We start from the raw sequence: 16,312 nt of genomic DNA, 5'->3' as shown, positions 1-16,312 counted from the left end.
CTCAGTAAACTCCAGTCTCCTGGGAGGAACTGCTCTCAGGAGAGAGCAGTTGTCTTTCCAAGACTAAGAGTTTGCTCTTGATAATTTATCTCTTCACAGTGTTAGAGTGGAAAAAATAAAAGAATCACTAAAATTCTGTCATTTATGTTGTCCAGAAATCTTCTCTTAGAATGGATAAAATTAACAGAAGTAAATGCAGTCATGGTAATTTCACTACTTGTTCCATATACATTCACCATCAGAAAAGTATATTTTAGGAAACATAGAGCTAAAAAAGTGGTATATTAAGCCCATAATATTTGTTATGCATAAAATATTTCAACAAGACAGCTAACAAGTCTAAAATATAGGAGGATAATCAAACAAACAAAACAGAATTAACATTATCTATAAGCAAATGTAAGATATTAATAAAAATTGATCAAATACTATAAAAATAGAAACACATTTTACAGAAATGCTATTATAGACTATATTTAAATTACCCAGTGAAATTAAATATAAAATAAAGGATAAAAGTAAAATTGCAAAAGAGTTTTAGAAATTAGATATGTTCATTTCTTTGTTATTTGAGGGAGCTTCTGCCCTTATTTCCTTAAGGTTTAAATAGAAAAATCTTTAAAATGTATTAGCAGATTTCATTATTAATGCTTTATAGTACAGCTTGAAGTCTGGAAGACTTGTTGTGGGTGTTGTGGGTGATTTAAAACCACGAGGCGGTCCGGGGCCAGGCGACAAGAATTCCCTCTGCCTGGATGTTTGGAAACTCTCTGCCAACTTGATTGGTGGATCTGGGGGGATCCACCCCCACCCCACAAGGAAAGGACAGTCCATTTTGTGGGTGGGGCTTCAGGTGCCAGCCAGCTGAAGGATGGCCACTCCTGTGGTCACCAAGACGGCCTGGAAGTTGCAGGAGATCGTCGCGCACGCCGGCAATGTGTCCTCGCTGGTGCTGGGCAAAGCCTCCGGGCGGCTGCTGGCCACGGGCGGGGATGACTGCCGTGCCAACCTGTGGTCCATCAGCAAGCCCAACTGCATCATGAGCCTGACGGGTCACACGTCCCCAGTGGAGAGTGTCCGCCTCAATACCCCCGAGGAGCTCATCGTGGCCGGCTCCCAGTCGGGCTCCAGCCGCGTCTGGGACCTGGAAGCTGCCAAAATTCTTCGCACACTCATGGGACACAAAGCCAACGTCTGCAGCCTGGATTTCCACCCATATGGCGAGTTTGTGGCCTCTGGTTCCCAGGACACGAACATCAAGCTCTGGGACATCAGGAGGAAAGGCTGCGTCTTCCGCTACAAAGGCCACAGCCAGGCCGTGCGCTGCCTCCGGTTAAGCCCCGATGGGAAGTGGTTGGCATCGGCTGCAGACGACCACACGGTGAAGCTCTGGGATCTCACTGCCGGCAAGATGATGTCCGAGTTCCCTGGTCACACGGGGCCTGTGAACGTGGTGGAATTTCACCCCAACGAGTACCTCCTGGCTTCTGGCAGCTCTGACAGGACGATCCGCTTCTGGGACCTGGAGAAATTCCAGGTGGTGAGCTGCATGGAAGGGGAGCCGGGGCCTGTCAGGAGCGTCCTCTTCAACCCCGACGGCTGCTGCCTGTACAGCGGCTGCCAGGACTCCCTGCGCGTCTACGGCTGGGAGCCCGAGCGCTGCTTCGATGTGGTCCTCGTCAACTGGGGCAAGGTGGCTGACCTGGCCATCTGCAATGACCAGCTGATAGGCGTGGCCTTCTCCCAGAGCAACGTCTTCTCTTCCGTGGTGGATCTGACGCAGGTCACCAGGACAAGCACGGTGGCCCAGGATTCCGTGCAGGACAGCCGGCCCCTGCCAGGGGCCGGCTGATGCCTCCCACTTTGTTCTTTTTACTTAAGATTGTTTTGGCTATACAAGGTCTTTTATGGTTCCATACAAAGTGAAGAATTATTTTTTCTAGATCTGTAAAGAAAGATGATGGTGCTTTGATAGGGGTTTCATTCTGTAGATGACTTTAGGTAATATGGACATTTTAACGATACTGATTCTACTAATCCGTGAACAAGGTAGATTTTTCCATCTGTTTCCATCTTCTACAATTTCTTTTTTTAGTGTTTCATAATTCTCATTGTATCAGTCTTTCGTATCTTTCATTAAATATTAAATCAGCCTGGTACTGACACCAGAACAGAGGCATTGATCTTTGGAAGAGGACTGAATTTCCAGAGATGAAACCATCTGCATATTGTCATCTAATCTTTGATAAACCAGACAAAAATATACATTGGGGAAAAGAATCTCTTTTCAATAAATGGTGCCGGGGAAAACTGGATAGCTACATGCAGAAGAATGAATCTGGATCCCTACCCCTCATCTCTCACAAAAATCCACTCAAGATGAATTACAGAATTAAACCTAAGGCACGAAAACTTAAGAATCTTAGAAGAAGATGTTGGGAAGACCCTTTCAGACATTGGCCTAGGCAAAGAATTCTTGAAGAAGACCCCCAAAGCAATCACCGCAGCAACAAAAATAAATAAATGGAATCTGATCAAATTAAAAAGCTTCTGCACAGCCAAGGAAACTATCATTAGAGCAAATAGACAACCTACAGAATGGGAGAAAATATTTGCTCTCTACACTTCAAGTAAAGGTCTGATAACAAGAATCTATCTAGAACTCAAAAGAATTAACAAGAAAAAAATCAAACAACTCTATCAAGAAATAGGCAATGGAAATGAACAGAAACTTTTCCAAAGAAGACAGAATAATTGCCAGAAAACATGTAAAAAATGCTCAACATCTCTATTCATTAGAAAAATGTAAATCAAAACCATAATGAGATATCACTTAACACCAGTGAGATTGGCCTGTATCAAAAAATCCCATAACAACAAATGCTGGAGAGGATGTGGAAAGACAGGAACACTCTTACACTGCTGGTGGGACTGAAAATTAGTGCAATCTCTGTGGAAAATAATTTGGAGATACTTCAAAGAGCTAAAAATAGAAATACCATTAGATCCAGCAATAGCATTATTAGGCATCTACTCAAAAGAGCATAAGATATTCAATAATAAAGACATATGCACCCAAATGTTTATGACAGAACAATTCACTATTGCAAGGACGTGGAAACAACCCAATTGCCCATCAATTCATGAGTGGATTATTAAAATTTGGTATATGTTTATAATGGAATATTACTCAATTTTAAGAAATGATAGTGAGCTAGCACCACTTCTGTTATCCTGGATTGAGCTTGAGCCCATTATCCGAAGTGAGGTGACACAAGATCAGAAGAATAGGCCCACATGTACTCGCCATCAAATTGGTACTGACTGATTAACACTATGGTGCTCAAAGGGTGGTGCTGTTCACCAGGGATTTGAGGGTTAGGGGGATAGATCTGAGGGATGTGGTGAGAATTGTGGAGGGGAAGGGCAAACCTCTAACCCTTCCTAGGGAGAGGCAAAGATATAAAATGCAACCAAAATGCTTGTACTCTCATATTTTCTTGAAATTAAAAAAAATGAAATAAACCTATAAAAGGCTAAAAAAAAATAAAATGTATTAGCAGACATGTTTTCTATGCATCTATGATGTAACAGCAGGAGTACCTGATAGAGACAGAATAAGCAAGAGCACAAATGATAGGAACAGAATTCGGAATGGGGAATGGCCTTGCATACACAGAGCTCAGCACCTGGAAACGTTGGATTGAAACTAGGCATTGGCCTAATTGGGCACATCACCCACTGCTTTCAATCCCTTCTGGCTCTCTCTTTCATATTCCTTACACTCTCTTCAACATGTCACTTTTAAGTAATTAAGAAAAACAGTATTTCAGTTAAGAATTTACTTTATTCATCTTCAAGGTATAATTTACTTACAGTAATAGAGATGTATTTGTTTAATAAAAATTTAAATTGTACAGTTTGGTGAATTTTACATATTTATATATACCTGTGTATCTGCATCTAAGATCAAGACAGAATATTTCTATTACCCTGGATTTTTCCCTTGTGCCTTTTCCCAATCAATATAGTTTGTAAATTGAAGTGAATCAAGTACACCTTTGAACCACAACTACACTTGGTAAGGTCACTGATAGGCTATCATTAAGGAAATGATCAATTTTCAGCCTTCAGTGTATAGCCCTTTTGTTGATATTTGACACAGTTGGTGACTCCCTCCTTAATGTCTGTTCATTTGTCCTTTAGGTTATTTATCTACCTTTCTTTCTCTCCCTCTTATATCATTGATTTCTCCTTTGCAATCTTCTTAATGAATTCTCTTCATATAATTGGACTCTAAAGTTTGAAGCACCCCAAGTCAGTCCTCTACTCACTTCTCTATTGACACATCCTTGGTGATCTCTTACAGCTCTGTGACTTCAGGTATCATTTGCACTTGATGACTTCCAGGTTACATGTGTGTCCTGATTCCCTCCTTATCTTGAGTATTATTTCTTTAATTATTCCAATTGGATGTCTCTCATGATTCTCAGTCTGAACACTTTTTGCCTTTAAATATTTTCTCCAATAATTCATTATGAAAACATTAATATAGAAGTTAGAAATAATATAATAATCATGACATATCTTCCCTATAACCCTTAAAGTTATTATTTTACAATGTTTTATTCATCCTTCCCCTATGTTGAAGTATTTGATGGTAATGGAAGAAATCACACCACTTTATTCCTAAATTCCTCAACAGATATCTTCTAAGAACAAATACAATAAAATATATAACCACATATTATAATATCTATGAAAAATAATCAAATCATTATGTTGACATCTAATACTCAGAACATATATGCCAATTCCCCTTATATTTTCTAAAAATAATATTTTGTGTCTATCATTTTTTATATCCAGAACTCACTAAATTTTATGTATTGCATTTGGAAGTTATGACACATTAGTTTCAATTAAAGAATATTTTATCACTATTTTACTCAAATGGAACTATAGATTCAACCACACAAGCTACTCTGTTTCCAGTGTTCACCTCAAAAAATAGCAACACACATGCTTGCAGACCTTTTTCTTTTCATTTCTTATTAGCAAATCATTTTGGTTATGCCCTTAAAAATATATATTTGAAGCATCTCATAATTTTTTCATAGTAGAAAATAGTCTGTTCTGAAACTTTCTTGAATCATTCATGGTATGCTACCATTACCATTTGACTGTTGACTTAATATAGTATAATTACTAAAATATATCATTAGAAAAATCATTTTTATAAACTTATTTTATCTCCTTATTTTGACAAATAAAGTTTGAGGTGAGTCAATATTAAAAAATCACAAGTAAATTAGGAAATCATATGAAAAGTATGTATATCATTTCAAAGGCCTTATAATGAAAACATCAAGATACTAAATAATAAATTTTGATGAAAGAAAAACTATAATTGGGCACTAAATAAGCATATATAACATTGACATGCAATGAGATATGTGGTTTTTGTGGTAAATTTTACTTCTAAAGAGTATCAATTTCACCAATTACATTAATAAGCAGATTTCTTGATTATAAATTATATTAACAAATTTATGAATACATTAGATTCTCAAGGCTTTATATCCCTCTTTGCCTGAGGAATTGGTTTTGTGGTGCTTGTTTCTTCTATCACTAAGTTGTAAGACCTCTTTGAAAGTTCCCAATTGTAGAGCAATGTAGGACTAAGAGAGCAACATTTATTTGCATCAGAAAGAGAGCTATAACACTTAACACAAAGGAGCAATTGTCAGTAAGTAAGCACAAAGTCAGTCAACACATTTCAAAGAATTCCAGGGTACATAACCTTTATAAACAATATGGTAATAAAATCATGACTTTTTAGAGTAATAATGACTGTACACAAATCAAGGAAAATAACATTGTTTTCAAATATATCCAAATATAATGGAAATGAACAGCCATATTCATATGATATGGAGCAAGATGAGGCTTACATATACAGAAATTCATCAATGAAAAATAACACAAGAGGTTGAACACATAACAAACAAAACCAGAAAATATTTCCTGAAAAATATTTTAAGGGCTTTATTATTTGTTTAGTGAGAAATATGGATTGTTTTATCAGAACTTCATGATCATGTGTTACTTAATTTGATAAATAATTGTGAACTAAAATCCTCAACCCCTCGTGGCCAGAGGAATATTCAAGGGCAAAGTTGCCTGCCAGGAGGAGGGAGGTCAGACAGGCCTTATCATGCCCCCCTCCCTTCTTGGAGATTTCCTTTGTAACCCATTAATAGGCCTGAGGGTATGCAAGACAAACCTGCAGGCCTTCTATTTGCAACAAATGGTGGCTTACCTCTGGTAAACAGTTTATGTTAAAACATTCCACCTCTTTAGACAAAGCATGTGTCTTTAGCCAATTACAATCTAAAGAATCTTTAAACCCACCTATAACCTGTAAGCCCCCCCCCCCCCTTCGAGATGGCCCTCCTTTTTGGGCCAAACCAATGTATACCTCCCACACATTGATTGATGGCTTTACCCATAACCCTTGTCTCTAAAATGTATAAAAACCAAACTGTAACCCAGCCACAGCGAGTCCACTTGCCCAAGGCCTCTTGGCAGTGGCTCCGGGTCATGGTCCTCAAATTTGGCTCAGAATAAATCTCTTTAAAATTATTTTACAGAGTTTGGCTTTTTTCCGTCGACAATTTTGGCGTAGTCGGCAGGACCTCAGAGAAGACTCAGGGCCGCCTAAGGAGCAGCGCGGACTCGGCGCCAGGTACCGGCACGGCCCTTTTAGGCCTCCGACTCCGAGCTTCTCCTTTGGCGGGAACTGGTAAGTCCTCCTGAGATCCGGACCTCCCGTTTTTGGTTGATGGTCTTGGTTTATTCTGAGCTGGTTCTTTTCCTAGGAATTGTTGTTTGGGATCCTAATTTAGTTTTGGAGGTGCATTCTAAAGGGCTTTCTCCGTTGCCTTTTTTCCACTTAAGAGTGAGGAAGGGCAAAGAAAATGACTCCTGTTGGGGCACCCCAGTTGGTTTGTGGCATCTCTACTTGCAAGTATTTTTGTAAACGAAAAGATTCAAAGGCATGCCAGGTTTTCTAGAGCTCCAGCTGGTTATAGCTAATTCTTGTGCACAAGGTTTTAAGAAAGGGCAAAATTACATCAAGAAAAATTCAGAGCTGAAATGGTCGACCCCCCACTATTAAAATGTCTCAAGCTATCTCTCTTTCTTTCTGGCTACTCTAAAAACTGCTAACTTTTTCTAGTGATGTTAAGATAACTCATTGTTTGTGGTATTTACAATTGAAAGGCTACCTGGAGACCTTGCAGCCAGTTCCAGCTAAAATGCTAACATAGAAAACTCATTTTGCACTGAAAAAAAAAATCAAACTACCATAAAAACTGCTTTACCCAAAACTTTGATCCACAGGCCTAATTAAGTTACCTATCAGGTCAACTAAAGTTTGCCAGGTGTACAAGTTCCAGTCTCGTCAGAAGAAATTTAGATCCAGCTTTCTTTTACAGACTGGTGAGTTTGTGTTACCATTTCATGGCTAACATTCTAAGGTAAAATTTATCAGAACTTTTTGTGTATGTATGCTTCTGAGAGAGTGTATATGTTTGGGTATGTTTTATGTCTGTCCATGTATCACATGTTTGTGCTTATAGGTTTCGGACTGTTTTAAAATTAAGGAAGCGCTCATAAATTAAACCCAAATGCTTCATGTGAATTTAGTAACCGTTGGTAAATAAGCTGTGTTGTTATTAATAAATAAGGTGTTATTAGTAAAGTAATAGTAAAAATGCTTTCAAACTGTCAGCATACATTTGTTTTTGCCTGGGTTTTACTGGACATTTTTAAGTTCTTGACGTGTAAAGGTTTGATAAAAATGTAAACTCGGCCAAAGACAAAGTAATGGGTGATTTTTGATAAGTAAAGTAAATTTAATATTTGGTCAAATGATATTAACTGAATCTGGGTTACCAACAAAAATACTTAATGTGTTTAACTTTAAGGTAAAAATGCAAATGTGCCTGAGTCAGCAAATTAGAATAAATAAAACAACAAATAGAGGGAAAAAAAAACAAATTTAATCGTTAAAGGTGTATAAAAAAAAACATTTTGGTTTTGATCTTTTAATCCTAACTGCAGAAATAGTTTACCTCCACTCATTCAATGCCTGTGCACAAGGTGTGTTCAACTCATTTAACAGTACTGTTAGGGATTCAAAGTTGTCCTGAAAGTTGAAAGATCTTAAATTGAAAGCTTTAGTGTTACCTTGGTCTTGTCCATTTTTGTCCTACTCTTTACAATCTAGCTGGTTATGATTACATTGTGTTACTGTAATAATGTTTTTGCCTAGAAAAAAATTTCTAAATTATTAATTTTTATATAGCAATTTATTTTAAGATAAAAAGTGAATGATGGTTAAAATCCATGAGAATCTCAAAGTAATCTTACTCTATAAATGTGCTCAAGTTTATGCACTAAACATTGTTTTGAGACCATTTAGATAGTTTTTTTTAACAGCTTAATCTTGAGCCTCATGTAAAAAGCATGTTACCACTTTGTATCATTGTTTGAGGTGCTAACAAATGATGCTGAAAGTTTTTTTCCTCAGTCTACAGCCAGGAGATCTTATGTTGATGGGATCAAAAAAAAAAAAAACTAGCTTAAAATAAAGGCTTCAGAAGCAAAATTTTTTGACCTTGCTTGCCTCTTGTGCCAATTCTTCCCTGAAGCTAGCCATAAAACCTAAAATTATTCTATGTAAAATGGCCATAAAGCAATTATCTGACCTACTTTGTTTGTACTTTGTTTTACTGTAAAACCCCATGCCAGAAAGGGCTTTGTCCTACACCCAGAAGGGAAAATGCACACTCAAGAGGCCAAGCAAAATCTAAATATAAAATGCCTGGCTGGTTCTGCCACTAAGCCTGTTAGAATTAGCTCGTATCCTTTTTGTCCAATCATCTTTCTACACAGCTGTCCATACTTTAAACATAAAAAATGGACAATTTCCCCTGCATCTTTGTGTTCATTCTAAAAACGTCCATGTATAAGTTTTAAGTCCTTCTCTTATTAATCCTATTAATTTTAATGTCAGTAGATTTTCAGCAAGCCTTTAGGAGAACAGTGGCCTTTGCTCCCAAACTTTGGGTGCCAGAGACATTCCCCTATGATGCCAATAGATTTTGTTTGGGGATGTGATATTTTGGAAGGATCTAATTAGCAAATACCTTTAAACAAGATATTCTAAAATGACTACTATGTTTACAAAATTTAGAAGTGATGTTATATTTTGTTTAAAATAACAAGTCTTATTTAAATGCTAATTGTTTCTGATAAGATTTGAGTTTGTATTTTAATCCGTGTTCTGTTATATATATCTAGTTTACAGGGTATAAAAATGGTTAATAAAGTAACTTAAACTTTTAATAGCTAAGATCTAAGTAAGGTGCTAATATAGATGAATTAGGTAAATACAAATGCAATAAATGCAAATAAATCTTAAAGTCATGTTAAGTTAAAAAATAATCATAAAATGTCATTATATGTCCCTTATAAATGGGTCATTTGTAAGGTAAAGTACTAGAACATCAGTTCTTAAATATAAGTTTAAGTTTATACCTTCATAGCTTTATATTTAGGAATATTAATACAATTGGTGACTAACAGTTCAAAGTTAATTTAACTTCCTAAGTTTTTCTAAGAGTTAATATTATGATCAGTACGTGTAATTAAAACTTCTAGATAAAAAAAAGAACAATTCTGTACAAAAATTCTTTTAAATAAAATGTTATACAGCATAAGTATTAGTTTTGTTAAAAGATAATTTTGTTTAGGCATTTATGGAAACAAACTTTCCTCTCAGGACTGCTTTAGCTGTGTCCCACAGGTTTTGATAACTTGTGTTTGATAACTTGTGTTGTCATTTAGTTAAAAAAAAAAAAATCTTTTGATTTCCATCTTGATTTCCTCATTTATGAAGTGATCATTTAGTAGAAGGTTGTTTAGTTTCCATGATTTTGTGTAAAAATGAGAGTTCCTGTTAGGGTTGATCTCTACATTTACTCCATTGTGATCTAAAAAAGACACGGTATAATTTCTATTTTAAAAAAAAAAAAATTGTTTGAGATATGCTTTGTGTCCTAGGATATGGTCAATCTTAGAGAATGACCCATGAGCTGATGAGAAGAATGTATATTCAGTGGTTTTGAGGTAGAATGTGCTATAAAATGTCAGTCAGGCCCATTTGTTCTAGAGTTCTGTTTAAGTCCATTATTTTGTTTAATTTATTGGTTTCTTTGAAACTACTTATTCAATATGTAAATAATCATTAAAAATTAAGTGGATATAAAAGTTAAAGGTTATAAAAGGTTTATAAAAGTCTTATAGTCTTATAGGTTAAAATTAGATAGATTTGTTTATAAGATTTTATTAAAATTAACTTTGATCATTAATACACTAATACAATGAAATTTGGTTTTCTCTTTTAAACTAGATTGTCATATGATAGGAATAACAAAAGATTTTTTATTCACCTTTTAATAAACTGCAAAAAAAAAAGACACAGATTCAGTTTCCTTATTAACTTATACTGCAGTCTGTCTATTAGGTCTTATAGTTGTTTGAGACACTGAGTCTCCTTTCTCAAAAAATAGGATTTTGGCACTTAAAAAAATATATATATATTTGAATTATTAATTTGGCTATAATTTTACAGTAACCTACAATCTTGTTTCATGACAACTGTCTTATGATAAACAATTCATGACTTCCTACTTAAAAAGATGTAAAGGGACAATGAATATAGAAATATGTTTTTGGTAAGAAAGGTTAATGTAAGGTAAGAAAGGTTAACAGAAAGTAATATAAAGAAAGGATCTTGCATGAAATTTTTGTCCTAAAATGAATGGTTATTTAGGAAAAGGGAATGTTAGGACAAAATCGAAAGTTTTAAGGTATGTTTTGTAAATGGTGTATGGTATGTGCAGGTGAGAATAAAGTTTATAAAAGAAAATTTATTAAAGAATTTTGGCTAAAACAAAGATTTCTGTCAATATTAATTTACTCTTAATGAAATAACATGATGTGTATTCATTTTAATTTTATAACATATTTTTTTTTCCTTTTAATATAAAAAGTAGTGTAGTACAAAAGGTTTTTGTTTAATTTTGGTAATTGGCATTTTATGCTTTGGTAAAACATTTTATACTCTGTCAGATAATCCCTGTGCTCTCTTTATTAGGTTCTGACTAACCAGAAAAACTAAAAATAAAGGGTTAAGATTTATATCCATATAACTTTATCACCTTTAGATTTATTTGATGTCTCTCTTTCTTTGTTAAATTATTTTATAGTGGTTTGTGATTATATATGAACAAATGCTTTAAGCCTTTGATATTTGATGACCTTTCCAAAAGTTAAATTCTAAATCCAGCCTTTTGACCTTAAACTAGCTTTTTATACATTAGGATCACTAAAAGTCTAAGAAAGACATTAGATTTATTTAATGTGTCAAAACCATCCAGGGAACATTGTCAAATATAAAATGGTGTTTAATTTTCTTTGGGCTATACTTGTATAAGTATGTTATTAATATACTAGTTTTGTAAATTATTGGCATGTCTTGGTATGTGTATCAATAATAATTATGGTTATGTAAATTGCTATATGTCACATAATAACCAATTTGGTTTGTCAATTGTCTGTAACCATGGCTGGTCAAGTTTTATCATCTTTTAAGTTATTATTTTACTTTGATTCATCTCAGAAAGTGGTTCTTTCTGGCTAAGTCTAAAATTGGCTTCTTCATGGAAAGGACTGACAAATCCACTTAAATACTGGTTTCTAATAACTTTAGAGATTATATATACCACTGGACTAAAACAAAACAAAGTTCCAAGACTTTAATTAAAAATCTGATATGACCATGAGTATAGCTAACTCAAACCTCATGAGATGGAACTAAATTTTCATATAAAGACTCTTTATTTAAAACATTACTAATTCTTTTGTTTTCTAGAGTCCTGACAAATTTTAGGTAATTAGCAAATTTACCTGATCTCTGGGACCTTAAAACCATGGAATCTGCAAAAGCCTTGTTCAAATATCCTCCCTCTGAGCCCAGGGAATATTGCGGAAGAGGGGGCGTGCCAGATTGTAAGGGCCAATTCTGAGGGATGGAATTAGTTACCCTCCAGATATAGGAGGGACGCTCAAAAGCCTAAAGGAATACTAAAAGAAATACTTTGTCTTTTCAGGCCACATGTTGCAGATATCCATCCCAATCATAAAAGTTCTTTTTTTTCCTGCTTTTTATAAACTTAAAACTTACTGAGTGTAATTTTTATCAGTTACAGATTATACAAAAGAAAATATAATGAGTAATTTATCAGCCACCTTAGTATAAATTACTAAACTTCCTTAGCTTAAATGTTAATTAATGATGCTTATATTTGCTACAAGTCTACCACTAAACCCAAGAATATAGTATATCTCAATACTTGTAGGTAAATTAGTTTTGTAGCCTTGCCTTTAATATTTTGCATTTTACTCTTATGTCATCTAAAAAATTTTAGCATATTAATGAGTGCCTGTCTACCTCCCATCCTGTATGGCTTATTTAATTGGCTATAAGCCCCAGTTTGGCTCTTCGGTCCTCTTGACCACAAGGGTCCCACCGAGGGACTAGATGGACCCAGGGCAGGTAGCCACACCACCCTGGCAACGGATGGGACAAAACAAAAGTTTGGCCATAGATGCTGCCTATGACAGATCTTGGCCAAAGGGGGGGAATTGTGAACTAAAATCCTCAACCCCTACCGGCTGACTGAATGGACCCCCTCGTGGCCAGAGGAATATTCAAGGGCAAAGTTGCCTGCCAGGAGGAGGGAGGTCAGACAGGCCTTATCATGTCCCCCTCCCTTCTTGGAGATTTCCTTTGTAACCCATTAATAGGCCTGAGGGTATGCAAAACAAACCTGCAGGCCTTCTATTTGCAACAAATGGTGGCTTACCTCTGGTAAACAGTTTATGTTAAAACATTCCACCTCTTTAGACAAAGCATGTGTCTTTAGCCAATTACAATCTAAAGAATCTTTAAACCCACCTATAACCTGTAAGCCCCCCCCCCCCCCCCCCCCCCCCCCCCCCGCTTCGAGATGGCCCTCCTTTTTGGGCCAAACCAATGTATACCTCCCACACATTGATTGATGGCTTTACCCATAACCCTTGTCTCTAAAATGTATAAAAACCAAACTGTAACCCAGCCACAGCGAGTCCACTTGCCCAAGGCCTCTTGGCAGTGGCTCCGGGTCATGGTCCTCAAATTTGGCTCAGAATAAATCTCTTTAAAATTATTTTACAGAGTTTGGATTTTTTTCCGTTAACATAGTGTATGTTTATAAATTTAAATTGTGGCTGAGTACCACCTTAGGTATTATTTATACATTTCATATACTTTTCTATTTTTTATTCCAGATAATTTTAATATCCAGAAATATTTAATTGAATCACATATAACTGTCTCTTCAAGACTCTGCAGATCAAATTAAGCAAACCAAGATCAGCAACATTACTCAATTCATTTTTAACAAAATGTGTTTCTGTATATTTTTAAAATTTTATATACATATAAGTTTAAACATTTGCAAAGTGCAATGAAAGTGTGATTGGCAATAAAAACTAAAGTGTTGTATTTTTTTAAGTCGATAAATTGTTTTCATATAGTTTCCATATTACTCACATGATTTGAATGCCTCATTGTGTACTTTTAGGAAAGAGACATTTTTGTTGGGTTATATTACAGCAATAAAACAAACTTTTAGCACTATCATTTTATGTAAGAATTTTATGTAGTGAAATGCACATAAATGTGTATTTCAATAACTTTTGAGAAATTTATACACTCATGTAACTAACAATCTAATAAAGATTTAGAATATATTCATCATCCCAGGAAATTCTCTTTTGACTCATTCCGAAGAATTCTTGACCTCTACCAAAAAAAAAAAAATTAAAACATTATTCTTATTTCAATTATCATAAATTAATTTGCTTGTTCTTGAAATATGTATATGTATGCATATGTGTATATAACGTTAAACAAAATTTATAGTAGGCCATCATTTTGGACTAGATTCCTACACCAGGCCTACAACAGACCTACAACAGACCAGACTAAATCAGAATAAAGTCCCTCATCAAATTGAACTTTGAAACGGTCCAGTTAAACAAACAAATAAACAACAGGAAATTCACAGCAATCAATCAGAAAAGGCCCAGTTTACCTCAGAGGGCATGATGAGGAAGTACCCTCTGTTTAGTCCTATAAGGAAAGTAATTTTGAAATGACCAATCTGTATTTTCCGTTTCTACTTTTCTTTAGCTCATTCATTGCTGCCTAAAAGCCAACCTCCACTTCTCAGCTCATTGGAACACTCATTCCATGTTATAGGATAAGATGTTATTTGGTTCTAGAATCACTAATAGCCAAATATCTTGAAATTAAGTTTGTTGTAATTTTGTCTTTTAACTATATCTACCTACCTGTCTATGAAGTATATATACATGTGAAGTGTATACATGTAATGTGTAATTTTTAATGTCTGCTTCCTTTTGTTAAATGCAATCTTAGAAGATATGTGCATATTCCATAGGTTAAAAATATTATACATACATGCATAGACATACATAACATACCAACAGAAGCAGATCTTATAGTTTTCATTCTAAAATTTTAGCCACATGCCTGGTAGAGTAATAAAGAACTCAGCAATTTATAAAAGAATATTTGGAACTGAATTGTGTTTCTGGCAGCTGGATCAAGATGAAATTATCTGCCCAGATGGCAAAAGCATTTTAATAATATTTGTGGAAAAGACTTAACATCTTTTATTTGCCCAATTTGAGACATTTTCCCCCAATTTGCATATCAAAAAGATATCCTTCAGGTCCTAGAGGCTACAGCATAAAAATTTTGCATCTCAAACTCACAGAGCTTAAACTTCAGTCTTAAATACCATCATCTGCCAAAAGAACAAAAGCTAATAAAAGGTAAAGGTAAAGGACCAAGAAAAGCACCTTAAATAAAGGTCAGTAAATACTTCCTCCATTCTTTAGTAATTTAGTCCTTCTCTTTTCTTGGTGTAGAGAGTAGGACACCCTTACAAGTACAGATTATTTCTGACATATTGAGGATTTCTTGATTTTCAGTGGGCTCCATTGATGTATAAATTTGTTTAAGTTAAAACTTCCCCATGGTAGCCACTGTAATTCTGTTTCATTTGGTAAGGTTTACCCATTTTTCTAGAAAAGCACAGATTCTGGGTGTTCCCAGTTAGAGACCTAGACTCCTTGGATTCCTTGAAGCCATCATTTCCAGTCTTCCCAAACCTTGCCTACCTGAGGCCTCTTCCTACACCCAGTCCAGTTTCTGTTAAATAAGTCTAGCTCTGGAACTAATCCATATTTTTTAAATGCTCAAATAGCATCATAAAGTTAAGGACACAAGTTATGGAGCTTGGATCCAAGAGCATCCTACTGACAGGGACTTTCAGATGTGCAGTGAGCACAAGGGGCTCACTGAGTACTCACACCCTGGTTCCCAGCTGCGCCCAGGGGTCATTATTGGGATTTTCCTTTGAGTATCTCTCTGACATCCAAACTCTTTAAAAGTACACAGACACACATTACAATGTTAAAGAGTTTACTTGAGCATTCAGTGATTCATTAATTTAAAAAAATATGTTTTCATTTTATGTGAGCAAGTAACTACTTTATATTTCAGGTCAAACTGCTAAATATAGTTTTCCAGCATGATAGTTGTACACTTTACCTCTCCACAACCAATATATGAGAGCTCTTAGTATCCCCCGTAATCACTAGCATTTGGTGTTGTCAATATTTTTAATTTTAATTCTTTTTTTTTTTTTTGAGACAGAGTCTCACTTTGTTGCCCAGGCTAGAGTGAGTGCCATGGCGTCAGCCTAGCTCACAGCAACCTCAAACTCCTGGGCTCAAGCGATCCTACTGCCTCAACCTCCCAAGTAGCTGGGACTACAGGCATGCGCCACCATGCCCAGCTGATTTTTTGTATATATATTAGTTGACCAATTAATTTCTTTCTATTTATAGTAGAGATGGGATCTCGCTCTTGCTCAGGCTGGTTTCGAACTCCAGACCTTGAGCAATCTGCCTGCCTTGGCCTCTCAGAGTGCTAGGATTACAGGCATGAGCCACTAAGCCCGGCCTCATCCCCCCCTGCCTTTGCCTCCAAGAGTGCTAGGATTACAGGTGTAAGCCACTGCACCCGGCCAGTTTTAATTCTTTT

The 16,312-nt window shown here is 35.6% G+C and overlaps 1 pseudogene across 1 annotated transcript; it reads left to right on the top strand.

The window, feature by feature from the left end:
- Positions 1–681: 681 nt before the first annotated feature.
- On the top strand, positions 682–1,852 carry LOC105862173 (katanin p80 WD40 repeat-containing subunit B1 pseudogene; annotated as a pseudogene). The gene has a single exon (XR_001149933.3). The product of XR_001149933.3 is annotated as a katanin p80 WD40 repeat-containing subunit B1 pseudogene (transcript).
- Positions 1,853–16,312: the final 14,460 nt, after the last annotated feature.

The sequence above is a fragment of the Microcebus murinus genome, chromosome 10 (genome assembly GCF_040939455.1).
Source record: "Microcebus murinus isolate Inina chromosome 10, M.murinus_Inina_mat1.0, whole genome shotgun sequence".
NCBI classification, from domain to species: domain Eukaryota; kingdom Metazoa; phylum Chordata; class Mammalia; order Primates; family Cheirogaleidae; genus Microcebus; species Microcebus murinus.
The sequence above is the reverse complement of the archived record's forward strand: the minus strand, read 5'-3'. Positions and strand labels throughout refer to the sequence as shown.